Consider the following 27,383-nt stretch of genomic DNA (forward strand, 5'->3'; position numbering starts at 1 on the left):
AGATACTGTCAATAGAATGATACTGCCAAAGCAGTCAAGGGATGGCGAGAGACCTGGTGAGTTTTTTTGAGGAGTTGCTCCTGCTACCTGCTGCCAAGCTCATGATCCTAAAACAAGTTTTCCCTGCCTTGGTGACAGCTGATGGGCAGCAGAGTGAGTTGATAAAGCAAACCTGTGTAGGTCTCCCACAGATTAAAAACATTAGTTTTTTCATTCACAGTTTCCCACATCCCTCCTTCAGGGTCCTAGTGGTGACTAGGGACTTCTGAGAGTTATAGTTCAACAAGAAAACAATTGATATTTACTAAAAATATCAATTTGGGCATTGTGTATTCTGAGGTATATTTTTAGAGGATCGTAGCCTGCATCCCTCTGAACATTCTTTTGAGGACTTGAACCCAATCCTTGAAGATTTTAAGGATTTTAATACTGTCTGAAAAAGGTATGTGTGTTTACAGTTGGGAGCACTGAATAGATATTCTTGCATGCCTCTGTTGAAATATGTTATATCTGTAACATGTGTATTGAACTTTTGACTACAAGCTGTATTTAATGGATGGGAAGAAGTTCACCATTATTTGTGTTCAGCTTGAAAAATATGTTTTCTAAAAGTCAGAAAACCCTGTCTAGAAGTGTATCAGAGCAGTGAGACTTGTGCAGTTTCCCCAGGTATCCAAACAATCCAAAATATTGCAGAGAAATTATTCTGCAGAGAATAATTGGAGATTGTTTTGTTTTAAAATGAGCATTCTAACTGCTTGTAGTACTTATTGGGAACAAAAATGTCCCATTCAATTTTGGAAAGATACTGAAATACTGGGTGTTACTGTCTGGAAGAGGTTGGGCCCGTGGTGTTACCTTAAAAATGCCAAAAATACTTGCTGAAAACAGGTGGATAACCATCTATAAAATCTGAACCACTGAAAAATAACTGGGTTTTATTATTTTTTGAAAGACACAAGCACAGAAACATGATTTGCTAAATCAGAAGAAATTGATGAGCATTTGGTCTGATTCCAAATTTGCTCCCAAAATGAGTGGGGACAATACTTTCTTTTCAGAAAGGTTTTAAGAACCCTGTTTTGGAAAATGCTGAGAATGTGTCGCTTTATTAAAAAGGAGAAAATGCCTGAGAAGGTCTGACTTCTATTAAGTTTTAAATAAGCATTACATACACGTGTACAAGGGCAGTAGTAAGCATTTTGACAAGAATTTGAAATAATGGTTTTAGTCTGAAATGTGTTACTAGGAAGTGTTGCTCATGTTGACAATTGAACCTTGACCACTATACGAGCTGTTTGCAGGTGTTTGCAATACACCTGTACCTAGCAAAGTTGTTAAAGCACAGACCTGTGGCAGAGTATCTTCTAGATCAGTGGTTCTCAACCTGTGGGTCCCCAGATGTTTTGGCCTTCAACTCCCAGAAATACTAACAGCTGGTAAACTGGCTGGGATTTCTGGGAGTTATATGCCAAAACACCTGGTTGAGAACCACTGTTCTAGATTAAGGTCAGAGGAGTAGGGTAGGGTTTAGGAGCTAGGTAATACTTAATATGACAGTGCACAGTAATTCACTGTGCATGAATAAAACAAATGAGAACCTTCTGCATGATACATTGAATATTTACAAAGTAGAACCTCACTTGCAGCTGAGGTCCCAGTGTTTGCCAGATCCTTTTTCTGAATTAGACCCTATTGCATCTGGTATTCATTGGTGGTCTCCTATCCAAGTTTTAAACAGTGCTGACCCTGCTTAGCTTTGAAGATCAGACATAATTTGGTGGCTTTGGGATGTTTAAGATATCATGTATCAGAGTCTTAAAGCCCACAGATCTTCCTTAGAAGCCAAAATGACTAAAATGAGGCTATAGTACTTTGGGTGTATTATGAGACAGGAAGACTGAGTAAAAAAGGCAATAATGTTTGATAAAGAGGGAGTCAGTAAAAAACAATTGTGTGACAGGTAGACTCAAGAAAGGAAGGTACAGTCCCAACTTTGCAAGATTTTAACGTGGCTGTTGATAATAGGGTATTTTGGAGGTCTTTCATTCTTAAAGGCATCACAAGTTGGAGTTGATTTCACAGCAATTGACAATTGTGAGGAGAAGGATTGGGTCTATCAATTTTCCGTGTGTGTGTGTGCATTTTCTTTTTTTAAAAAAAACTTCCAAGTTCTTTCTATCTCAGATACGTAATTACTGAATGTTGGTAAATTATTCAGATTTTAAACTGAGGGAAAGCATTCTCTTATTTGCACTTTGCAAACTGAATAGGTACTGCTGTTCCCAGCATGGGGAAGATTATATTGCACCTGCCTGTGCTGTAGATGCTAAAGATGAAATAGAAGTGATAACACTGTTGCATTTCTGCATAGTGGTAGTTTGGTCTAGATCATCTTTGTGGTTCCTTCCAACTCTCTGCTTCAGACAACACTGATCTAGGCAATGCACTGATTCCAGAATAAGAAGGTATATAACATAGATTAATATGATGAGATGCAAATGAAATTGTTTTTGATTGTTCAAAAGGAATTGTTAGTAGCCACCCAGCTGCTTTTGTTTCTTCCTGAGCTTAGGAAAATGAATCCAGAGATGTAGTAAATGGTTTGGAAAAAAAAAAGATACGTAGAAGTTGTCTTAAACTTCTGTTCTCCACCTTGTTTCTTTGAACTCTATCCACCACTCTGTGCATACTAAGGCTGGCTGGCCTATAAATTATCCAGCAGGGCTCTGGCACTTAAGCGGCTGGTGTTTTCAGTGGTGCGCATACATAATCGATCCACAAGGCTGCCTCTGCTTTTAGCGGAGGCATTTGCAGAAACTGTGGGCTTTCAAAGCCTCAGTCGTAGACTGTTCGAACATTCATCTTTTCGTCTGTCTCCTTATCCACCCCCACTTCATCCTTGCCACACCTTTTCCAGTGGTTGAAGAACATTTAAGCTTTTACATCTGTACACAGAGAAGGGGCAGCTTGCAAAGGAAGAGAGGTGGCTGAGCAATCTATAAAGAGATGTCGGATTCTTTCGGTCTTGCTCTATCACTTTGGAAGCTTCTTCTGTGCATCCTGTCAGTTTCTCTAATTACATGCATGCTGGTTTCTTTAATCTCATGTTTGGACTTCGTTGGAGTTCTCATGCCACCCTACGTATTGCTCGTAAGAATTTTTGTCTATAACTTGCATGAATTATGCTTCAGTACATGTCATGATGGATTGTTAAGAATGGTGAAGATTTACCACATGTTGGGCTGGAAATGCTGAAGAAATGTTCTAGGATTCTGTGGAAAGTTACGGTTTTCTTCATTTTGGTCCTTTTGTGTGTATGGATTGAAAGGAGACAAGCAGCTTGCCAAAGATATGGAACCCACATTGGCAGCCCTTCCTCAGACATAAAATATTATCAGCTTTATTCAACTCTTCTGCTTATTTTCTGTCATCGGTTTGGTTACTATGTTGGGTAAGTGATTTATTGTTATGTGCTGTCAGGTGAGCTTCGAACTTTAGCAATCCTATGAATGAAGATCTTCCAATAAACCCTATTATTAATCTTTCTGCATAGATCTTGCAAACTCAGAGCTACGGCTTATTTAATCAAGTCAATCCACACAGTGGTATCACTAGGGTGGTGCACGAGGTGTGAAGAGCTTCACGTGACACTCAGATTACTTGTCTATAAAATGTTTGTGCAGTTTTTCAGCAGAAATGTATTTTTATTTGTGTGTGTATATATATATATATATATATATATATATATATATATATATTGTAGTTAGATTAAATTCAAAACTTTTCAATAGCCCAGCTTATATGTATTGTATTAATATACATACAAGATAGTAATATACATACTATGCTATTATACTTTTTGGACTTTCTAATACTACGCATATATACTGGTCAGAGCTGTCTGCTTCCATTATTGCTAGTTTGAAGATCTAGCAACACTATGTATAGACCTTAAATCATTAATGTCTCTTCCACTGTTTTTATATGTTCTTCATCTACATCTACTTCTTTACATACGATATGGGTTTTTAAAAATATAAATTAACTAGATTATGTGATAGAATGCACCTTTGTTTGAATCCTTTGGCAACTGAAAGCCCTTTTGTTTGTTAATATTTTGCCCTGACTATGACCTCTTGACTATATTATAATTTATGCATCAGGACATTCAAGGGTTATGACATTTTAATTTCTTTTAAAGCAGTCCATAGGCTTTTAATGGTTTGCTATAAACTAGAAAATACAGAAAAGGAGCCAATGTAATGGCTTGATTGCTAGGCCAGGACTCCAATAGACTACAGTTGGAATCCTCATTTTGCTATGGAAATCCATTGAGTGGCCTTGAGCAAGTCACAATCTCATAGTTTAACAACCTCATCAGATGGCTGGTGGCAGGAGGCATGGGGAATCCAGAGCCCCATGCCTCGCATTGTCACCAAAACTGGCATTATAGAAGAAATACCTGGCATTAGTTTTTAAATATATTCCCCCAAATCTCTAAAATATTTTTAAAATTGGGTTATTTAAATTGTTATACCATTTCTTTTTGCCCTTTCCTCTATTGTCCCTATAGAAAATGTATTCTTATTTTATCATCTTCTTTTAACCACTCTAAACTTTTGTTTTGCTAAGTTTTCTACTATATATCTTATTTAATCAGGATGGAATGGCAAGTCTCCATTAAATAAATCTTACAAAGAGGATGTTCTGATAGGGTCACCATAAGTCAGAATCAGGCTGAAAAGGCAAAACAATAACAAAAAGTACAGACTGATTTTGAAAAATTTTGCTCTATTAACTACCTTAAAATAATAATATGATCTCTAGAGCCTCTTCCTTCTCTGAACCCAGTTAAGGGTCTGGTATTTCCCAGTCCATAAAATCTTTGTTGCATTGTACTCCTCCCATGCAAGCAATTCTGAGCACCATAGTGCTTGCATGGGAGAAGTACAATGGCCTGATGGTTATTATAATATCCAGGGTTCATCTTTCTTGGGATTAGAACATATACCTGGGATTTCCCATTGTCATGCCATTGCTTTGTTTTTCAAATTTATCGGCAGACCTTTATTACAATTTGGCTGTTTTTGCCTCTATAGCAGTGATTCTCAACCTGTGGGTCCCCAAATGTTTTGGCCTTGCAGCTCCCAGAAATCCTAACAGCTGGTAAACTGGCTGGGATTTCTGGGAGTCGTGGGCCAAAACACCTGGGCTTCTCCAAAGGTTGTTTTTTTTTTATTCTGGATATTGATGCACCATACTGCTATAGCATATGCTTAATTGATAGTAAATGATGTAGTAGATGGTACACAGCAAAGAAGCATTGTAGTAATTTTACTGCTGGAATCTATCATTCTTTACAGTCAATCCTAGAACCACCCCTGCAAAAAATCTACCTACTCTTACCCCTCATGTGACAATCAAATTCTCAATTGCTGGATATATGAGGAGCCCTTGGACTGAGGTGTAGGCCCCACAGCAAGGTGAGCTCAGTGGAAGATGGGTCCTCAAGAGTTATAAAATTTGCTGTCTACATTTCTGGTTTAATTTTTTCAAATTTGACAATTTTATGTATTTGTTTAATATGTTCTTTCTAGGAGTGCCTACATCTGCTAAAAGTTGGCCATAGACTCATACTAGAGGACCCAGAGATTCTTGTGAAAACAGTTCTCTAGGCATTTATAAGTCTTATGGCATAATTTTGTGGTGAACTTCCAGGAACCAGAGGACATGGAAGTTCTTAGAGGCATTCTTTCAGATTTTTTTAAAAAGTGTTTTGTTTTAAATGGGGTTTTTCCACTTTTGTGGAGGTCTTGCATCCCTAATGGCATCTAATGTGAAGGGCATACTGTATAGTGCAAAATAGACCAAAGAAATTGTACAAATTGTACAAAGAATTGTACAAACAGATTAACAACAGAGAAAAATGTACTTCCCCTGTTGGATCTTAACCTTTCCAGCTTCAGACTGTAAAGTGAAAGCAAAAATATTAATACATGTCATTGATACATGTTAACTTTTTATTATGCTGAAAAGCTGTCAACATTGGGCCAGGATTGTAAAAGGACTCTTAAAACCTATTCACCAGATGGTAGAGGCACAGCTCATTACAGTCGAACATTGTGAAAGCCATCCACTGCATGACTATCAGCCTCCTCCCACCAGACTCAAATCAAGGAAGGGCTTCATGAGAACCACCACTCCTCTTGATGTTCCTCCAGCAACAGCAAGGGTGTCTCTCTGGGCCGCCAAACCTGGCAATTCTAACTGGATGGCCCCCCATGAGGGTTTTCCTCCAGGGGCAAACCAAGAATGGGCAACTTGGAAGTCCCTGAACAGACTCAGAAGTGGAGTGGGCAGATCTAAAGACAACTTGGCAAGGTGGCACTGCCTTGTGTGACTGTGGATCAGAACAAACAACTCCGCATATGTATGCTTGCCCACAATGTCCTGCCTCATGTACAGAGGAGGAGTTGTTTAAAGCTACGGACAATGCGGTTTCTGTTGCCTGCTTTTGGTCTAAAACTAGTTGCTTGTGATTTCCTTTTTTCATCATTTTAAAATGTATTTGTTATGCAATGCTTTTGACACAAAATAAATAAAAAGCTCATTAAAGTAGTTTCTAGTACACATTGACCAATCCTCTGTTCAAAATTTTATTTCTTTTTGGCTACACATAGGTTGGTTTTCCTTTCTTGCCTAATAATGTTGCCGGTGTCAGTCCACAGTTCTTCTGGTTCATGGCTGATTAGGCTTAGCGGTATAAAACCTTTCCTAACACGATCTTTACATCATTCAGGGTTGTTCTTTGGACTGTATTTTGGCACTAAGATGGAATTAATGTTCTTGGTAAGTGATAGTGATTTTCAGAATGAAAACTGTAAAGTAAACCATGCCATGCCCTTAGCTGTTTTGTTTGTTTGTTTGAGATTAGTAGTGTTGGTGTAGCTTAAAATAGGTGCTGTCGTGAGGGGGGGGGGGATCTATTTTAAGTTTCACCACCATCTATAGATGGTGTCAGATAGGAAAGCCCCCCCATCTCTTTTTTTCTTCCTCTCTCTCTCACACACAGGTTACCACAAATAAACCCAAAACCTCAATGATCACAGATACTAATTCAAATGTACCCAGTTTCATATTTCTAAAATAATGTCTGAAATTTCTAATGGAATTATTCAGTAAAAATAAAATCTTCGGTCAAATCCCACAGCAGCAGATTTCTGCACACAAACACAGGTATATCTGTGGAGGTAACATTCAAATATGCTGTGGTAAGAAATGTCTTGCAAACACTCTGTTTTTAGGAAACAAAATGGTTTGAAATTTTCAAGAAAAGTTTAACTTAATTGTCCAATGCTTTGGAGAAAATGAACTTTGGAATGGAAGTTATGGCAACTGGCCAAAATGAAAACTGTCAGGTTCAAAATCACGAAGGATGATATTACAAGCTGTAATATATCCAAAGAAATGTCATCTGATGATAAAGGATCTAGAAACCAAGTCTTATGAGGAACATCTGAAAGAGCTAGATATGTTTAGTTTGGAGAAGAGAGACTGAGAGATGACATGATAGCTATATTTAAATATCTGAAGGGATGTCATGTAGACAATGGAGGGAGTTTTTTTTCCTGATAATCCAGAGAGTAGAACTCAAACTATGGGATTCAATTACAAAAAAAGACATTCCACCTAAACATGAGGAAGAACATCTTTACTGTCAGAAGTGTTCAACAGGGGGTGGTCTCTCTTCTTTAGAGGTCTATAAATATATTTTAGGACTGCTGTAATTATATATTCCTGTATGGCAGGGGGGTTAGAAGAGGCTACAAGGGTCATCTTATAATCTGTCTCTAAGATGCGATCTTATGATTCTGTGTCTCAAGATTCCATGTAGTTGGAATTCCATGAGATTCCATGTTGAACATCTCTCAAACCAGGCTTCTAGCAAGTCCTCTCCATTACTGCAAACAAGCAAAGAAGGAATGGAAGGAGTAGTAAGAGATCTCTCAGTTATACAGAAGCTCGGGGAGAATTTATGTACAGGTGATGTTATCTAAAATGGGAAAAGTTACAGACTTTAAATCGGCATGGAAACAACATGAGGCTTCAATTTGGGGCATGAAGCAAGGAGCAAGTCATGTTTGGAGAGATTCTTTGTCCTTGGTTGTGGCTTTGGATGCAAGCTTCTATTCATTTATTCACACATTCTTTTCTTTTTCTTTTTGTAGTTACACTTTCTTAGCTTTTAAATAATTCTTTTGTGTAGGTCTTGCAAATGGCAGGGGAACCCTGGCTGACATGCTTTACCAAGAAAATTGTGAAACTATTCACAAAGTGCTGTCAGACAGACTGAATAAACAAGCTTACTTCTAAAGGGAATACCATTTTCTTCCATTTTAGAAAATTTAGCTGTCTTGGGTAGTGTATGTAAGGTAGTAATGTGATGGACCAATAATACAACTGAAACTCAGATTTTTGGTTGCTGGCTTTTACCTGGCAACTTCCATTCTATTGGATGCTAAAATAAAACTGCCACTAGCAAATTAAATTCTATTTGCTGTTGACAAATTTTATTTACCATTGTGTGCAACTAGCAAGTATGCTTTCTGTCTTGGAAGAAGGTGCATTTCTTCTCTCCTTCTCTTTTTATAAAACATAGAATGAGCTTAGACAGTGATCCTGTTTATCCAGACAGATGAATTGAAGATGTTTCTTTGTTAAAACATGAGTAAAGAAGACGAATTTCAAAATGTTCTAAGCAGATATTTTGCCTGTGTTTTTTTGTGAGACTCATAGAAAATGATCTGCACACCAAGGCTTGGATCACTGGTAATAAGAAACCATTTTTTTCTGCAATATGAGTAAGCACCCCTGAACATCTGATTAATGTGGTCCAGCTTTCAAGGCATTTATGTTCAGAAATGGTTACTGGGTCTCCATTCTCCCACTCAAATCAATTGTGAGTGGGTGCTTCTCTATTACATACAATCCTGACACTAGAATTGTCATAAAAGTGATATTTAAAAAGGGAAGGAGTAAACACAGAGGTGCAAATACCTAACAGCAATAATAACTTCTTTATTTGTCACTTGCCCCTCCTCATGACTGAAACCATACTTTGACATGTATTTACCCCCATTAACTATAATTTTAAGCACATGCAAACCCAGATGTCATAAGGAGCTACGGCTAATTTCAAACTAGAAGATAATGCTTTTAGTGTTTACCTGTAATTAAGGAAAAGGGAGCAGAGGAAGGAAGGAACAGGAGAGAAGCAGTATCATTTTCACATAGGGAGAAGCCATAGTTTTCTCTTATATGTGGAACAAGTATAACTGAGGAACATAATTATAATACCTTTCTGGCACACATACAGTAGATAAATGGTATATATTAATGCAATATGTTGGGGACTCATTTGTGTGTGCCTTTAGTCTTGGTCTAGCATTTCTTAAAAGATAGGTTATCTATGTTTGTTCTTAAGTTGAATTTGTATGTAAGTCAGAACATGTACATTTTTAAGTGTAACTCCAGCCATACACACATAAAAACATATATAGAGCAGTGGTTCTCAACCTGGGATCCCCAGATGTTTTTAGCCTACAACTCCCAGAAATCCCAGCCAGTTTACCAGCTGTTAGGATTTCTGGGGGTTGAAGGCCAAAAACATCTGGTGACCCCAGGCTGAAAACCACTGGTAAAGAGGGAGAGAAAGAGGGCCCTTCCACATAGCCATATAACCCGGAATATCAAGGCAGATAATCCACAATATCTGCTTTGAACTATGTTGTCTGAGTCCACACTGCCATATAATTCAATTCAATGTGGATTTTATAAAGCTATGTGATAGGGGCCCTGGATAGCATAGAGAGGGATTAACACCCCTGTGGCATTTGTTTTGCTGCCTGTGCTACCGTTCAGAAAATTTTACTGCACTTTCTGTCCCTATGATAAATGGATTTTGAAAATTTGGCTTGTTGTGGAAACAACTGGTGATAAAGCTTCACTTGAGATGCCTTTTCCCCATGATAACTGAATTTCCCTTCCTGGGGGTAGATTTCTTTCACCTCCTGTTGTCTCACCTCTGTTCTTAACTATCTATCTCATCAGAGGGCTAAATTGCCCATCATATGCCAGTTCCTCTTCACTTTTGCCACAGAGGCTACTGGCTCCTATCCCATGATGTACATCTACTTCCGGTGGGGCTCCGTGGCAAAACTGGATGAGGGAGAACAAGTTGAAATTGAATCCAGACAAGACAGAGGTCCTCCTGGTCAGTCGTAAGGCCGAACAGGGTATAGGGTTACAGCCTGTGCTAGATGGGGCTACACTCCCCCTGAAGGCGCAGGTTCACAGCTTGGCGGTGATCCTAGATTCATCATTGAGCCAAGAGCCCCAGTTCTTGGCAGTGGCTAGGGGAGCCTTTGCACTTGGCCACGGTGGTCCATGCTCTTGTTACATCCCGAATAGATTACTGCAACACACTTTACGTGGGGCTGTTTTTGAAGACTGTTTGGAAGCTCCAACTAGTTTAACGGGCTGCAGCCAGGCTGCTAACTGGAGCGGCGTACAGGGAGCAGACCACCCCTCTGTTATGTCAGCTCTACTGGCTGCCAATCTGCTACCGAGCACAATTCAAAGTGTTGGCTTTAGCCTATAAAGCGCTAAATGGTTCCGGCCCAGCTTACTTATCCGAACGTGTCTCCTTGCAGTTTAAGATCTTTGGGAGAGGCCCTGCTCTCGATTCCACCACCCTCGCAAGCATGACTGGTGGGGACGAGAGGCAGGGCCTTTTCAGTGGTGGCCCCTCATCTGTGGAACACCCTCCCTAATGAGATCCCTCTCTCTTGTCTTAAAACTTGGTTATGTGCCCAGGTTTTTGAGCGATAGATGCAGCATTAACTGCAGTGAATCTATGACGAAGAACTGACAGACCTGGATTATGACTTGGAATGTGCCTTTGAATGTATATTTATATGGATGTTTTAATTAATGTTATTGTTTTAATTGTAATTGTTTTTATATACTCTGTTTTATACTTGGTTGTAAGCTGCCCTGAGTCCACCCTCGGGGGTGAGAAGGCCGGGATATAAATGTTTGTAATAAATAAATAAATGTGTAGAGGAATTAGCGTATACCACTTCGGTGGCAACATGGGAGGCTTCCTGTGCTGCATTGGTAACAATGGGGGGAAGCCAGATGATGGGCACTTCCCCCTGTGGGATTGGGTAATGGGTAAGCCATGGAGCAGTGTGTTTCCCCCGCCAGGCCCCAATGGATTCACCACCATCTGTGGCGAATTCTTTACTTAATGTGATAAGGTCCTATGAGTTGTTTGTAAGTAGGATGTTTGTAACTCGGGGACTGCCTGTATTTGTTATTGTGGAATAATCTGAGGGACTTCTCAGGCCTGCCTGCAGAAATTTCTTTGTCTCCATGTTTATTTTTTTATTTACAATATTTTTACCCCGTCTTTCTCCAGTATGAGACTCTACCTAACCCAAGGCGGCTTACACATCAAAGACATACAATACAAAAGTTAAAAACATATTTTAAATCACATGTTCTATATAAGTGATTAACCCCTCCTCCGTATAAAACCCCACATACAGGAATTTTACCTTAAAACATTAACCTAGCTCCTGTTATGTTTTCCAGAGCTGTTTGACTCAAAGGTCACCTGGTGAATTAGTATTTAAACAAACTCACTTGTACTGTTCATTGAAAGACTAAAGCAAATGGCAATTGTATGATTGAATATTGAGAGCCAGGGGCTTCAGACTGAAATGCCAGAGATTTCCTATTTCCTTGCTGCCCGGACATTCTTTGCTCATGCTACTGTTAATAACGTCTGACTTTCTCCTTCTGTAAAATAGGCACAATGAAGTACTAGGCTGAGAGGATTGATTAACAGCTGAACATGCTTGAGAAGTGCTTCAGTGACACTCTCAGAGCAAATGGCTTTGTAAAGTGCACTGTATTTGTTCTCTCCCAGGAAACTGCAGAGTATCATACTGGGGAACAAAAGCATAAAGGACAGAAACAAAAGTTTGCCTTGCTTGTGTTGAGTGAGCAGTTGTTCCCCAGCAAGAAACAGAGGTAAAAGCTAAAGGTAGCTTTTCACAAGTGACATTAAGAACACCTCTTTGTCTGGAACACAATGGTTATAAAAGTGGAAATAGAAAATGCATATGAAACAATTTCAGGTTGAATATAGAGGCAGTCCCCTAATAAAAAACAAGAGAGGTTCTGTAGGTTTGTTCTTAAGTTGAATTTGTATATAAATCAGAACAGGTACATTTCTAAGTGTAACTAACCATATGTGTGTGTGTGTGTGTGTGTGTATTTGTTTCATGGATAGTATAGGGAAGGGTTAACACCCGTATGGCATTTATTTTGCTGTCTGTGCCCTGTTCAAAATATTTCATTTCACTTTTTGTCCCTATGAAAATTGGATTTTGAAAAAGTTGGCTTCTTGTGGAAACAAGGATTAGTGATAAAGCTTCAGTTGAGGGCGCATCCAGGCAGCACATAAAGTGTTCGCCTTCCCGCATTTTCCCCTGGGGCGTCTAGACAACATCTCAGGGAAAAACGAATGCTTTTGGCACAAAGCAGAAAACCCCGGGTCTTTCCAGGTGTGGGGGCTGTGTAGATGGGACCAGGGATTGCGCTGCGTGACTTCTGGTGCTCATCTACACATCTTGGCCTCCTGAAGCCCAAGAAATTCAAGACAGCCCCCACCCCTGTCCAAAACCTTATAAAAAGCCTTTTAAAAAGGAAAATAACTCACCTGGCTGCCATTCCCCCTTTTCGGAGATCTCCTCACACATACCAATGATGCGCTAGGAAAAAGAGAGGGAGGAGGAAAATTGCTCCTGCCCCCCTTCTCTTGAGGCATCATTGGTACATGTCAGGAGATTTCCGGAGAAGGCGGAATGGTGGCCGGGTGAGTTATTTTCCTTTTAAAAAGGCTTTTAAAGGGGGTTTCTTTTGTGTCCCAGTGCCCTGTTGGAAAGCCCGGCAGGTCATGTGGAAACCCCCCTCCCAGAAAAGCACGTGCTTTCTGTAGGGTGTGTGTGGACTAGAACCTGGGAACAATTGCATTTTAAAACACGATTGCTCCCAGGTTAAAGAGCTGCATGGAACCACCCTGAGACACCTTTTCTTCATTATAACCCTTCCAGGATTGGATTTCCCTTCTGAGGGGTAGATTTCTCTCACTTCCTGTTGTCTCACCCTTGTTCTTAACTATGAGTCATTTGTAAGTTGGATGTTTGTATGTTGGGGACTGCCTGTACTTACTCATCATTGCCAGTTTTACATTTTGAATTATAGACATGAGAAAAGGAATTGGCAACAAAGAAATGAAACAAACATCTGTTCCAATAGGGCAGAGCTATTCCTGTCATCCTTTTTCCTTAATTACAGGTGAAGACTAGAAGCATTGGCTTCTAGTTTGAAATATTTTGCTGATTGGGAAGAAACAAGAGAGTATTCTTCATCCCTCCTTCCATCATAGTCCAGGAACAGAGGGACTACAGCCAGTCATATTTTGGTACACAAGGCAGGTAATCTTCACTGCCTTGACAGTGAAAATATAATACAATTATAGCAAATTAAATAACCAATAACTTAAAATCTGCTCCTCATGGCAGCCTCCTCCTATGCATTGGTAGGTCTAATCTTAGCAAAGATGGCAAGTTTTGGGGGGGGGGGGTCCTGTTTGACTTATTGGCCATTCACCCGTGGGCTCCCTCAGGGTTCTGTTTTGTCTTGCATTTAAGGTATCCATGAAACTGATGGGAGAGGTTGTCCAGATTTTGGGGCTCTGGTGTCATTGGTATGTAAATGACACTCAGCTGCACTCCTCCTTTACACCTCACTCCAGGAAAGCTTTTATAGGTTCAAACAAGTTGGCATCTAATTCAGAAAAGACAGAAGTGTTTCTAATCAATTGAAAGGCAGATCAGGGAATAGAGATTCAGTCCGTGTGGGTTGGCATTAAACCCACTCCCCCCAAAACCCAACAAAACCCTCAATTCTGGGACTGGTGAGAATATGTGGCCAATGGAGATAATGAAAAAGAAATTATAGTTCAATATCTACAGTAAATAAGGTACCATCCTTGAGAAGAGTTCATACCAGACATTGAGTCATAAGATTGCTTAGTGATAACAAAGTGGCATTTCCTGGCAGTGGGAAGACAATTTTTTCATGTTCAATTTAAGTAAAAGCACAATTTACTGAGGCATTCTTTGTTTTTAGTGGGTTAGCAACAGAATGCTGAATTACAGGAGACTGCAAGAAGTCACTCCTCAGTTCACTCAATCTCTGGGTCTCATTAGGCATGGTGTCTTAGCTTCAGCAACTCTTTCTGCAAAATGGAAATAAGTCAGCTTTCGTACATTAATAAATATTATTGAGATAATATCTGTGGCTTGCCATGAAAAAACTACCTACTATAAATGGAAAGTTTGCACAAGATCATGGAAATAGTGTAGACCAACTCCATGCTTGCTGCAGGATTTATGTGATGTAGGATGCCAAGCTCTGCTCTGCTCTGCTCTGTGGGGCCCGCCTTCTTCCCCCTCCCTAAGAAGCATGCAGCTTATGAAGCTCCGCTGCCGCAACCTATGGGGATCCACATTGCTGCTAGGCGGGGGTCTGTGGGTGGCTATTTAATGAGTGGGGCATGGGGATGCCCCCTGGAGTTTCTCTTACTACTACTACTACTATTATTTCAAGGAATGGATGGTAATATGTTTTTTTTGGGGGGGGGGGGGTGTTTGTGTGCTTTGACTGTGCTTTTCCTGCATGGCAGAAGAGGGTTGGACTGGATGGCCCCTGGGTTCTTCCCCTGAAATACTGTTAACTTAATGTTGTTTAAAATTATTCTTCATTTTAAATATTGTATTGTTCTTTCTGCACTGCACTGCAAACAAGATATGTGAAGTGTGCATAGAAGTTTGTTTTCCCCTCCCAGTTAGTTCACACAAACATTCTCTACTCACCTGCCACTGATCCAGCCCATCTGTCAAATTTTAAAATGCAATGTGGCCCATGTCCAGAAGTTTCTTGGGGCTCCACGAGAAACTTTTCCTCCAAACAGGGCTCTAGTGATGTAGTGGTCAGCAGCTCTGGTGGTAGTCTGTTCCACTGTCAAACTGCTCTTAAAGTTTATTCAACTTTGTTCCAACTCTTGAGTTTAAAGAGACTGTTACTTAAAAATTAAACTATTTAAACAATGACATCTAATTGGTGCCACATAGGTAAATCAACTCAGGTTTTTTTTAAAAAAGCAAAGAATAGAAATGTATAAAACATTAATTCAAACTTTATTTCAACAGAAACAACAACAATAATAAAAACTTCAAATGTCAATCAGATTGTTTGATAATCTGGGTAGACCAGAACCTCACCTTTTATGGAAATACCAGAGTTTCATGTGTTTTCTGCCATAAATCTATGCTGACTGGTTTTTGCATCAGTTCGCAGTTTTAAAATGTGGATAAAAGAATCAAAGTATATTCTGGTCTGTACTGTAATCTGTGAGAAGCTGATTTTTTGTTAGCTGTCTTAATGCAAACATGAGCATCCTAAAAAAATAGTGGGGATTTTATGTTTAAACCTGGGATTAATAATTTCTGAGGTCACTTTTCCGTCTTCTGGTTTGTGAAGTACTGCACACTTCTCCAACCCCCTCAAGACTGGTAAAAATTATATCCCCAAAAAGGCAATTTGCACCCCCAGAATTCACGGGTGACACAATTTGACAGTTAAATTGTGTTTTGCTCTCCCCAAAGTTTTGCTCTCCCCAAAATACTCAGATTTGTAAAGTGCAAAGTGATGAGATAGTGTCTTCTGGTTTTGAAAAAGCCCTGAGAGAGGCCCAAATAGCCATGATGTGATTACCTTTCCTCCCAAGCCTTCCAGTGGCATAATTTACCAGTTTTAGATGGGAGGCTTAGAAAGTCTATATACAGTTTATGGGCTGCACATTGTCCACTCCTGGTTTGTACGTTAAACAAGAGATTTTCTAGAGATTAGCCTTCAGGGGTGAATTTCAAGTGATCACCATGATGTAATTCTCTTCTTGTGTTTGAATCATGATAAACACAATAAATGTTGGAATCCTCTATGACAGTTAGAAATGCATAATCTAGGGTTGTACAATCATGACTGTTTCATATTCATGTTCTCTACATAGCACCTAGATTAGGGGCTATGCTGGAACCGTGAAAGTCGTATACAGTCTCATCAAACTAGCCTTTCAAAGCAGGCACCCCCGCATTCTTAGAGTCTTCTGTCTCCTGCAGAACTCTGGGAAATGTAGTTTAGGGCAGGACCTTTAGAATTCTCTTCTAGAGAAGACATCACCTTCCCAAACTACATTTCCCAGAGTTCTGCAGGAGGCAGATGACACTAAGAATGCGGGGGTGCCCGCTTTAGAACGCTAGTCAGATGAAGCCCCTAGTGTCCACTTACTAAGAAGCAGACACCGTGGTTAACAGAGGTCTGTTCCCTTGTCAATCAGGAAGCAGCTTGCTGATGTTTTTACTCCTCTCTTGCAAATAATTGCTAGTGTTTCCTGACTGATAGGGGAAGAGATACCCATTGATTGCAGCTGCATTGAATCAGGCTGGGATTCACTGCATAGCGCCATAACTATGGTCCTTATCCATATGTAAATCCCATACCTGATTCCAGAAGAAGTTTGGTGTATTGTTATTAATAGGACTTTTGTCCTCTTCAAGCATGACTCTTTTCTCATACAGAGAAAGAGGGGCAGTTGTATAACTGGTCTCTGTTCCCTCTCCATTGTTGTCAGGGGTGAACCTTGTTTAGCCATGCTGATTATGGTGGGACTAGATATGGGTTTGCTATTCCTTCTACATGAAATCCTTCATACCAATGTGATGGGAAGAAGTTTGGTGCTTTGACAAGCATACTAGCTAGTTTTTGTTAGATCCTTTATCACTTGGTCTCAGTCTTGTACCTAAAGTTGGAGGATAATCATGCTTACCTGCTTTTAATAGTTGTTGTAAAACAAGAGTTCTACAAGGACTCCATGTGTTGATGAACTACTATTTCTGCTGTGCCTCACAATTAACCAGTCTGACTAGAGTTGATGGGATTTAGAATTCAATAGCATCTGAGAGTCTCCAAAATGCTGAGGTGTTCCTCCCTCCCGCTTCCTGCTAGATTTTATTTACAGAACTTGTTATATTATAGCTGTCAAAGTAAATTTCTCTATTCACTGTTTTGGACAAATCTCTTAAAGGCTCATTTGGTTAGTGCATGCTCTTGTCACCTCAGGAGACCTAGGATGAAGTGGATCAGAGGTTCCAAACAAAGTAAGTTTGCTGACCTTAGCTTGTCCCTAGAGAGCCTTTTTGTCCCCATCACAAGGCATTTCACAGTTTTCCTTGAACTGCAATCTCTGCTCAAAGGAGGCGAATGAACTGGAACAGCAGGGGGCTGTTGTGAATTAGGATTGATGAGAATTAGCAGTGCAGGAAGGAGTGGCCAGGTACTGAACAAAAAGGAGGAGGATTTGAAGGATTTGCAGCTGAGATGTGAAGTGGAAGAGTCAGCTGCCCTAGATCTTCAGCCAACCTGAGTGAGCCATATTTTTAATAACTGAATATTCCCTTGCAGTTGTGAAATTCATTGTTTTATATGCATACCATTTGATGGAGTAAGCTGACTTAAGCCTTGTGTGGCCTACTTATTGCTTTGATTATACTAGGATTCCTCTAATCCACTGGTAAATGTTTAAAATTACAAAGCAAGAAACCAGTTCTATCATTTGGCAGAGTGAAGCAGCTGCTTTATACAGCTGATTTGAGGTGTTCATGAAGCATAGCAAATGGACAATTGCATAGCTTTTTTGTGGTCTCTGTGGTCTCACATGGGTTATTCTGAATTTCCACTGAGATCTTCAGAAGCTTCTAGAGCTGTATTTTGGAAGTAACCCTGCCTCCTTATGCACACACATATGTACATGTCCTTGAGGAAGACATGTTTCTTTTTTGCATGGGATGAACCTTGACTGTACATCTTTTCCCTGTTTCATCTTCTCATGACAGTCACTTGAAGACTTCAGATGACAATGCAGATATTATTGTCATCACCCTGTCATCACCCTGTATTGGCCTTATCAGCTGTGATTCTTTGGGTTTCTCAAGCTGCCTGACATTCACTTCTCCTTTTGCCAAAATCAGCTGGCTGCTTAAGCAGTGGTGTGAATCTGTTGCCCAGCACGCCATGCTACTTTGACAGCCAGAAGAAATGTAGACTTGGTTTGTAGGCAATACAGAGTTTTAAATTACTTTCAGGCCTGAAAGGATGTCTGAGACATAGTATCAGCTCAAAAGGAATCTGACATAACCATGTAGTACAGTGCAAAACATTTTATCTCCTTTGACAGCCATTCAAAAGACTCGCTCCCTCCCCTGATTGGCTCAGAGACAGTCAAGACAGGATTTGAGCTTTCGTTGGTTAGGAATTCCCCGTGATGTCAGAAATTGACGAGGTCTACTTCATGGCAGGAAAAATAAAGAACAGTTATTTGTCCATTTGAAACTTTAGCCATTCAGAGCACTGCCCAGGCTTCAGCTTAATCATATGGTTTTCTTTCTTTCTTCTTCTTCTTCTTCATTCGTTCAGTCGTTTCTGACTCTTTGTGACCTCATGGACCAGTCCACGCCAGCGCTCCAGCACCGTCGGCTGTTATCCTTACTTCCAGCTTTAAGCTAACTGCATCATCACATCTGGGGCTAGTTGAACTTGTCCTCTGTTCCTCCCCAGTAGCATTTTGACCATCTTCCGACCTGGGAGTCCTATCTTCTGATGGTATACTGACATTTCTCTGGTTGTACTGATCCATTTAGTTTTCATGGCAAGAATACTGGGGTGGGTTGCTGTTACCTTCCCCAGGGATCGTATTTAGTCTGACCTCTCTGCCATGACCTTCCTGTCTTGGGTGGCCCTTCACGGTTTAGTTTTTGGCATCATTGGGGCACTCAAGCTACAATTAATTCTCCATGTAGCATGGCAAAAACTTTCACGCAGACATGAGAACCCTTGGACTAATTGCATGGAGACTTCACCTATATTGGACCTATCAAACAACATCCAACATATGTGATATCTGCAGCTTGAAAACAGTTGGAGTACTTTTATGTGGTCAAGTGGGCCTCCTTTCTGTACTTTCCTAGTGACCTAGTGACTGAGGGTGCTGCACCAGAGAACATTTTGTTCAAACATGTACTTCATTTTCTTAAATCTCTGCGGGCTAAAGACCTTTCATAGTCTTTCCAGGCTTGACAGATGTGTCTGCTCACTCTAAGCCACAGGAGGTCCCTTCTTGGTCAGTGCTCTCAAAGAAATGTACACAAATAGTTGTCATTTGTGCTTGAACTCTTCTCTGCTCACCCTCAAAATATCCCAAATCACAATTTTTATGTCATCCCTCCCCAGCTGAACACAGTGATTTGATATGCACAATTCTCAATTTGCCAAATCAAAGAACCCTGATATCTGGTTGGTTGCAATCTGTATGCTAGGCCTCAAAAGCTTGAAAATGTTACTTGTTTGTACCATAGTTTCAAAATTCTCCATTTCATAATCTGTGCAGATTTGGTATGGAGTTGTGTAGCAGCAGAGTGAGATGAAGTTGTATTGTATATTTAGACCTGAAATTTAAATAAGAAATGAACACAATCAAAGTAAGAACACAATCAAAGGAGAAAGAATGAATGTTTGATTTCCTTCCTCCTGTGTCTCTCCCACCTAGTGCTTACCGAACTTCTGTGGTGTAATTGTCTAATCATTGTACTGTAAAGTCTAGTGCTAATGGTGCAGTTGTATGCAAAGAGCTGGTTTCTGCCCCCCTAGGGAAAATACCCTTAAACAGAAAAGTAATTATTGATCGATGGCTCCCCATCCGCTAAAGGTCTATTATCGACCCATTTCCTATTGTGGGTCAGGTTCTCTGCTTTTAATCAGTTAATTCACAGATAAACTTCTCCGCAAAGGGAGTATGGTTGCCTCTTCTGTTTATTTTTTCCTGAATGTGTTGTCTAAATTGTCAGAAATGTCTTCATAGGAAACTTGCAAGGGAAGATATCTAGCTGTGGTATAACTGGGAGAAAGAATTCTTCATTAGCCTTACATACAGCTTCCTTGAATGGCTGCTTCACATGATAATGATTTTCCTGCATGGAAACCACTTGCCTGTAAGAATAGCAGTAGCAAGTGAACTGGTTAATGGTTAATACTTTTATTAGTTTTAACTGTGTATTATTAATATTTCTATATTCAATTCTATTTTAATGTTTATATGTGTTAGGTTTTAATTTATACATTGTTGTGGTTTTTAATGTTCACTGCTTTGAGTCTCCTTTGGCAGAGAAAAGGGGTATAAATACCAATAGCAATTTCAATGACAACAATAACAACTGACATATATGCTATTCACTCATGTATGCATTTCATCCCATATAGACACTGAAAATACATGTTTATGCAATAATAATATCTTTAATGAAATTGTTCATTGCATGGATATCATGCTGCCTGTGTTCTAATCCCTCAAGTAACATTTTCAAGATAATTAGACTTGATATATGGAAGAAATGTGGAGGGAAGATTCAGTCAGTAGCAGATTCATGAAAGGTTAGAATCATGGAAGTGAAAGAGACCACAAGGGCCATCCAGTCCAACCCCCTACCATGCAGGAATATAGAATGAAAGTATTCCCAGAAAATGGCCTTAAGCCTCAATTTAAAAACCTCCGAAGAAGGTGACTGCACCACCAACAATTGAATTTATAAATTCAGTTGTTTAACAATATCTTAGCATATAGTAGCCAAGAAATCTTTCAAGTTCATTCAAATAAATAAACTATTTAAGGCAGCATATTCCACTATCAGTCAAGCAGCTCTTTTACTATCAGAAAGTTCTTCCCAATGTTTACATGGAATCCTTTTTTCCTGCTGTTTAATTAATTGTTCTGTGCCCTAGCCTTTAAAGCAGTGGAAAGCAAGCTTGCTCTATTTTCAATATGACATCACCTTAATTATTTAAAGAATGGCTATCATGTTACCTGTTAACCTTCAGTTCTCCAGGCTAAACATACTCAGCTCTAAGCTGCTCTTTGTAGGACACGGTTTCCAACTCTTTGACCATTTTGGTCACCTTCCTTTGGACACCTTCCAACTTGTTGATACCCTTCTTGAACTGTGGTGCCTAAAACTGGACACAGTTTTCCAGAATGGAATAATTACTCCTGATAATTTGGACACTATACCACTATTGATGCAGTTTAGGATTGTATTGGCTTTTTTCAGGTTATATTGCAGCTCTCTTATATTGAGTCAGACTATTGGTCAATCTAGTTCAGTATTGCCCAATAAAGCAGGAGCAGTTCTTCAGCAGCTCAGATGAAGCTAGTCCCATTCACCTGCAGCTATGGCTGGAATAGAAAACCATTCTCTCCTTTGTGGTGAGAAATAGCAGGATATAAATAAACATAATAATAATTAATAATTGTCCCTTTATACTTTAGACTACAGTTCCCATCTGCCCCACCTAGCATGGATGATGACAAGAGAATGTGGGAACTGTAGTTCTGAAATCAAACATGCCAAATGCTTTCCAGTCTCTTTGGAATGAAATTATTTTCATGGACGATGCCACAAAATGGAACCTGGGACTTCTTTCATTCAAAGCATGTTTTGTATATATATATTGTAGTCAGCTGGAATTGCTGGGGTTTGGCATGCAGGACCCTTGCAAGAGTGGAGTAAATGAAAATAACATAGAATCATAGAATCATAGAATAGTAGAGTTGGAAGAGACCTCATGGGCCATCCAGTCCAACCCCCTGCTAAGAAGCAGGAAATCGCATTCAAAGCACCCCCGACAGATGGCCATCCAGCCTCTGTTTAAAAGCCTCCAAAGAAGGAGCCTCTACCACGGCCCGGGGAAGAGAGTTCCACTGTCGAACAGCTCTCACAGTGAGGAAGTTCTTCCTGATGTTCAGGTGGAATCTCCTTTCCTGTAATTTGAAGCCATTGTTCCGTGTCCTAGTCTGCAGGGCAGCGGAAAACAAGCTTGCTCCCTCCTCCCTATGACTTCCCTTCACGTATTTGTACATGGCTATCATGTCTCCTCTCAGCCTTCTCTTCTGCAGGCTAAACATGCCCAGCTCTTTAAGCCGCTCCTCATAGGGCTTGTTCTCCAGACCCTTAATCATTTTAGTTGCCCTCCTCTGGACGCTTTCCAGCTTGTCAACATCTCCCTTCAATTGCGGTGCCCAAAATTGGACACAGTATTCCAGGTGTGGTCTGACCAAGGCAGAATAGAGGGGGAGCAGGACTTCCCTGGATCTAGACACTATTCCCCTATTGATGCAGGCCAGAATCCCGTTGGCTTTTTTAGCTGCCGCATCACATTGTTGGCTCATGTTTAACTTGTTGTCCACAAGGACTCCAAGATCTTTTTCACGCGTACTGCTGTCTAGCCAGGCGTCCCCCATTATGTATCTTTGCATTCCATTTTTTCTGCCGAAGTGAAGTATCTTGCATTTGTCCCTGTTGAACTTCATTTTGTTAGTTTCGGCCCATCTCTCTAGTCTGTCAAGATCGTTTTGAATTCTGCTCCTGTCTTCTGGAGTGTTAGCTATCCCTCCCAGTTTGGTGTCGTCTGCAAACTTGATGATCGTGCCTTCTAACCCTTCGTCTAAGTCGTTAATAAAGATGTTGAACAGAACCGGGCCCAGGACGGAGCCCTGCGGCACTCCACTCGTGACTTCTTTCCATGATGAAGATGACGCATTGGTGAGCACCCTTTGGGTTCGTTTGCTTAGCCAATTACAGATCCATCTAACCGTAGTTTTGTCTAGCCCATACCCCTTTTAACCTGAGAGATCCCTTTTCTATGACTTTTTAGGTCCCCCAGTGTGATTCTGTGGTTAATCTCCAGCAAAAGTTGACTGTAGAGTTGTGGTGAAGGACCAAGAGATTCCCAGTGAGACCATATTAATCAAATTTGAAAAAGTTAAAACTGAAAATGGACACAACAGTGTTTTGTAAATACTACTTTTTTCTGTCAGTGTAAAAATTATTTGAGTCCAGTGTGTGCATGTGTGCATGCACTTTCTAGGTTTTTTTTGACAATTAATTTAGATCTTTCCCTGCGGAGCGGTTTTACTGTAAAAACTGTTGAGGTCTTACTTTGAATTCGAAATGTAAATGTTTATCTTGGATCAGTGCTTTTATGTTTGCTCTAGTGTTGGTCTGAGATTATTGACTTACTTTCCATTTGTAGTTTTGTCTTTACAAGTGCTAGTTTACCCAAGAAATTCACAGGGTCAGTAAAATAACACCTTGCTTTGTTTACACAATCAGTGTCTGCCATACGTTGAGTGAACTTCACAGCTACACAAAAATCTTCCTTGGGCTCAAAAGTATAATTTTCTTTAAAAAATGAAAATAAATGTGTTTGGATGAGGACTTGGTTAGAAAAATTATGCCCAGGCTACAAATGGAGAGCCAGTGCATTGGACTGGTGTGAGCGTTGCACTACAACTCTGGAAACCAAGGCAGGGTTTGAATCTCCACTAGGGCATGAAACCTATTGGATGACCTTGGGCAAGTCACAGTCTCTCAGCCTTGAAAGAAGGCAATGATAAACCTCTTCTGAACATATCTTTTAAAGAAAACCTTGAGATATGGTTGTCTTAGAGTTGCCATATGTCGGAAATGATGAAGGCACACAACAAGAACACAACAAAGCTATGAACCTATCTGTTCTTATTTGGGAATAAACTCAATTGAAAGCCTTCGACAAACAATAGAATTCAAATGGAGTTGTTTCTGTGTTAACTGTAGATATATGATCAGAATATTCTGTGAGACCTTAAAAGGACATATCTTGTTGAAAGGAGGTTGAAGGGAGGGAAATTGGACAAAACTCCTTCTTTTGAGAAAGGAAGTTTTAAATTATTATTATTAACAACAACAACAACAATTAATTTCTGTATTATTCACCTCTCCTTGTGGATTGAGGTGCGGAAAAACAACAAATACACACACATCACGTTAATCAAAAGAGCATATAAAGCAATATATTAAAATCCAACAAATATTTAAAAACTAAAATTTAAAATTAATCTGGACAAAAGTGAAGCGTTCAAAACCATTGACTATGACAGATAACTTTCAGGTTTTTGGTTCTAATTTTTAAACTCTTTACATTGCTTTCATTTTGAAAATAAAGACAATTTGTGAATTATTACCAAAAATAAACTCATTTTGTCTCTACAGAATGTCCTGATTATAGAATTTCCACATCTTGTCACATTTCATTCTTCAATCCAGATGTGCCATATTGCTGCATGCTACACTTAGACACAATATTGTGTATATTGTATTCTTTTACAGCTCTGTGCTGTTACAGTCTAGGACTTCAATTACTTTTGATCATGGTCACAGATGTATAAATCAAGGATAGAAAAAGACCTGAAGTTTGCAATCCAAAGTTTTCCATGCTTCAGCACTAAAAATGGCACATACAGAATCCCTTTAGTCACACATCCTGAGTTAACACATCCTGAGATTGTTCATTACCAGGAGCTGCCGTCATATGCCCAAGCACAAGGTAGCATTGTGGCTTATCCCTGGCAATGGGTTGGATTCCCTGCAATACTATCTCTGGCAAACATGTTACAATTATGTTCTACTACAGTAATTTTACTTAAAACTTGTCAGGCATTGCTGGGGAACTGTTTGTTCATTTAATCAGACTTGAGTCCATTCAAATGAATGGGAATTAGGCAGCTGAGTCCTGTGTGTCCAAAAAGGTTTCAGCCTGATGATTGCTGGGCTATATGTTTATCCTCAAAATGGACCCGACAATGCTGTTACTGCAAACTTTTCCTGTAGGCAGTTCATCTTAATCTATACAGTTGGTGAATTATAGTAGGAAATCTATGTTTCTCTGTGAAGCTGGCCATCGTGCTTTATACAGAACATCCAATCTGGACCATCCTCAAAAATGGCTATCCAATTTCTGCTGCAAGTTCTCTGATGAAGTTCTTCCTGGGAACTGATTCCATGACTGAGCTCTCACATACTATTAAGAAGTCTATCCTACCATATATACTCCATGTATAAGTTGAAGGCAGGTTTTGGGATCGAACTTATGGATTATGATATGATCTATAGATAAATTGAGGGTCATTCTGTGGGGAGAGGAAAGTGGTCACTGCTAGCATTTTCCCACTCAAATATTCAAGTTGTCCTGAAGTGGTGCTGTAGTGGAGAGAGTAAAAAAGTTCAATGTTACTTTTAGGTTCTCTCACGAAGGGCTAAGTGCTCGCTTTTTTTTTCCCTCTCAGAGAAAAAGTGGTTTCATTACTTGATAAGAGTCAAGGTACAGTGCTTACAATGAGCCATGGGCAGCAATGAATAAGTCTTTTATGTACGACAGTGCAGCAGGTGTTTGGAGATTGCTATCATGTCCTACTTGTAACTTCTTAAGTAAAATGTATACCATACCTCACAACCTCTGAGGATGCCTGCCATAGATGTGGGCGAAACGTCAGGAGAGAATACTTCTGGAACATGGCCACACAGCCCGAAAGACATACAACAACCCTAAAATGTATAGAGTTCCTCCATCATTTTTTGTGGGATTTGTTTTGGACAGCACTAGTCATTTTCACTGAGAGCCAGGATGGTATTGTGGTTTGAGCATTGGACTAGCAATCGGGAGACCAGGACTCACCTGAAAATCTTGGGTAAGCCACATTCTCTCAGCCTCAGAGGAAAGCATTGGAAAATCTTCTCTGAATAAATCTTCCTAACAACCATGTGATAGCTTTGTCTTAGGGTTGTCAGAAATGAAATGAAAGTCACTTCTGACATTGCTTGTGTGGAATCCTAACTTGAAGCATCTTTCTTGACTGCAGTATCCTAAAATAGATGCAGTACCCTAGACTAGTTTTACATGTGTTGTAGAACTAAAAAAGTCAGTGCTAATAAATTTTTTAAAAATACTGAGTGTAAGTAATAGTACAGTCTGAGTATCCCTTATTCAAAATGCTTGGAACTAGAGATGTTTTGAATTTTGAATTTTTTCAGATTTTGGAATCCCTACATTTGCAAATACACACATAATGAGATATCTTGGAGATGGGACTCAAGTCTGAACATGAAATTATTTAATGATTCATTTACATCTTCTACACATATTTGAAAGTAATTTTATTTACAATATTTTAATCATTTTGTTCATGAAACAAAGTTTGTGTCCATTGAACCATCAGAAAGAAAAGGTGTTATTAATGTGGCCACTTATTTGAACATTTTGGTGATTTTGCTTTTGGAAATCTAGCTAAGGGAAATCTACCCTGTAGTTCCATTGTCATAATGTTCATTGCCTAGATATGATATATACGTTTTACAATCATTAAAATGCTTCAGCAGTAAGAATAAGAATTATTTTCGTACATTTGCTTTTTAAAAAGAACTACAGTTCTTGCCAATTAATATTATTTAACATTAGGATTATTTTTGCTTTGCTTTCCATTTGTGATTATCTATCGAAAAGTATTTCTGCATGAGAAACACTGAGAGACATGGTGTACATCAAGCTACAGCTGACCTTTTCAACTAAACAAGCTTGCATGTTTGCAACATGAAGGGGCAGCAGAGGAGTTTGTGGCTTGAGGCAGAAGATGCTGAAGAAAGCCACAGATAAATATTGCTTGCAAAATACATGGCTTTGTGCTGTGGATCAGGGAGGAAAAACAAACCTTTTCTTGCTTTGTCAATATTTGTGACATGCTAGTGCAAGACCCTTTGTTGGTACCCTTTTTCATCCACAGAGAGAAGAAAGATCTTTTTTGTGTTTTCATTACTGAATATAAATAATCCCTGACCTATTTTGTTCCTGCTGAGCCCTGCCCAAAGCGCTTTTAAATGGGGGAATAATAGGAATGCAATAATCCGAGGATCTAAACTTTATGAAATATGTTAATACATGGATCAAAGTTAACCTATTTTTTTAGATTTTGTACCTCCTTGAATGTTGAGGTGTAGTTCTTAACTGTTTAAGAGAATATGGATTTAAATTTGTATTTCGAGAGAAAGTATGTTTGAAAACTACAATTCAAGGTGGAAATGGAACAAAATGGAATTATGTCAAAACTAGTAGAAATATGCCAATTTCTTACTTCACAGTCCAAACTTTTTGGTAGTCTCTCATTTGATTATTACTAGTTTTGTTTGCCCCAACTCAGGACACATATATACTGACAACTTAGGACGGAATGGGGATGGAATGTCTCAGTGATGACCAAATGAATGAAT

At 39.5% G+C, this 27,383-nt stretch overlaps 1 protein-coding gene across 34 annotated transcripts in view; it reads left to right on the forward strand.

The window, feature by feature from the left end:
* The window catches only part of nrxn3 (neurexin 3), a 1,581,531-nt gene that overhangs the window by 18,061 nt on the left and 1,536,087 nt on the right, over positions 1–27,383 (forward strand). Inside the window, exon 1 of one of the 34 annotated variants that reach the window (XM_062967817.1) lies at positions 2,174–3,454. The exons of the other annotated variants lie outside the window; for them this stretch is intronic. The gene's annotated coding sequence lies outside the window, so the exon portion shown is untranslated. Of the gene's footprint in view, positions 1–2,173; positions 3,455–27,383 lie in introns of those variants that run through there. 34 annotated transcript variants of the gene reach the window in all.

Source organism: Anolis carolinensis, chromosome 1, assembly GCF_035594765.1.
Source record: "Anolis carolinensis isolate JA03-04 chromosome 1, rAnoCar3.1.pri, whole genome shotgun sequence".
NCBI lineage: Eukaryota > Metazoa > Chordata > Lepidosauria > Squamata > Dactyloidae > Anolis > Anolis carolinensis.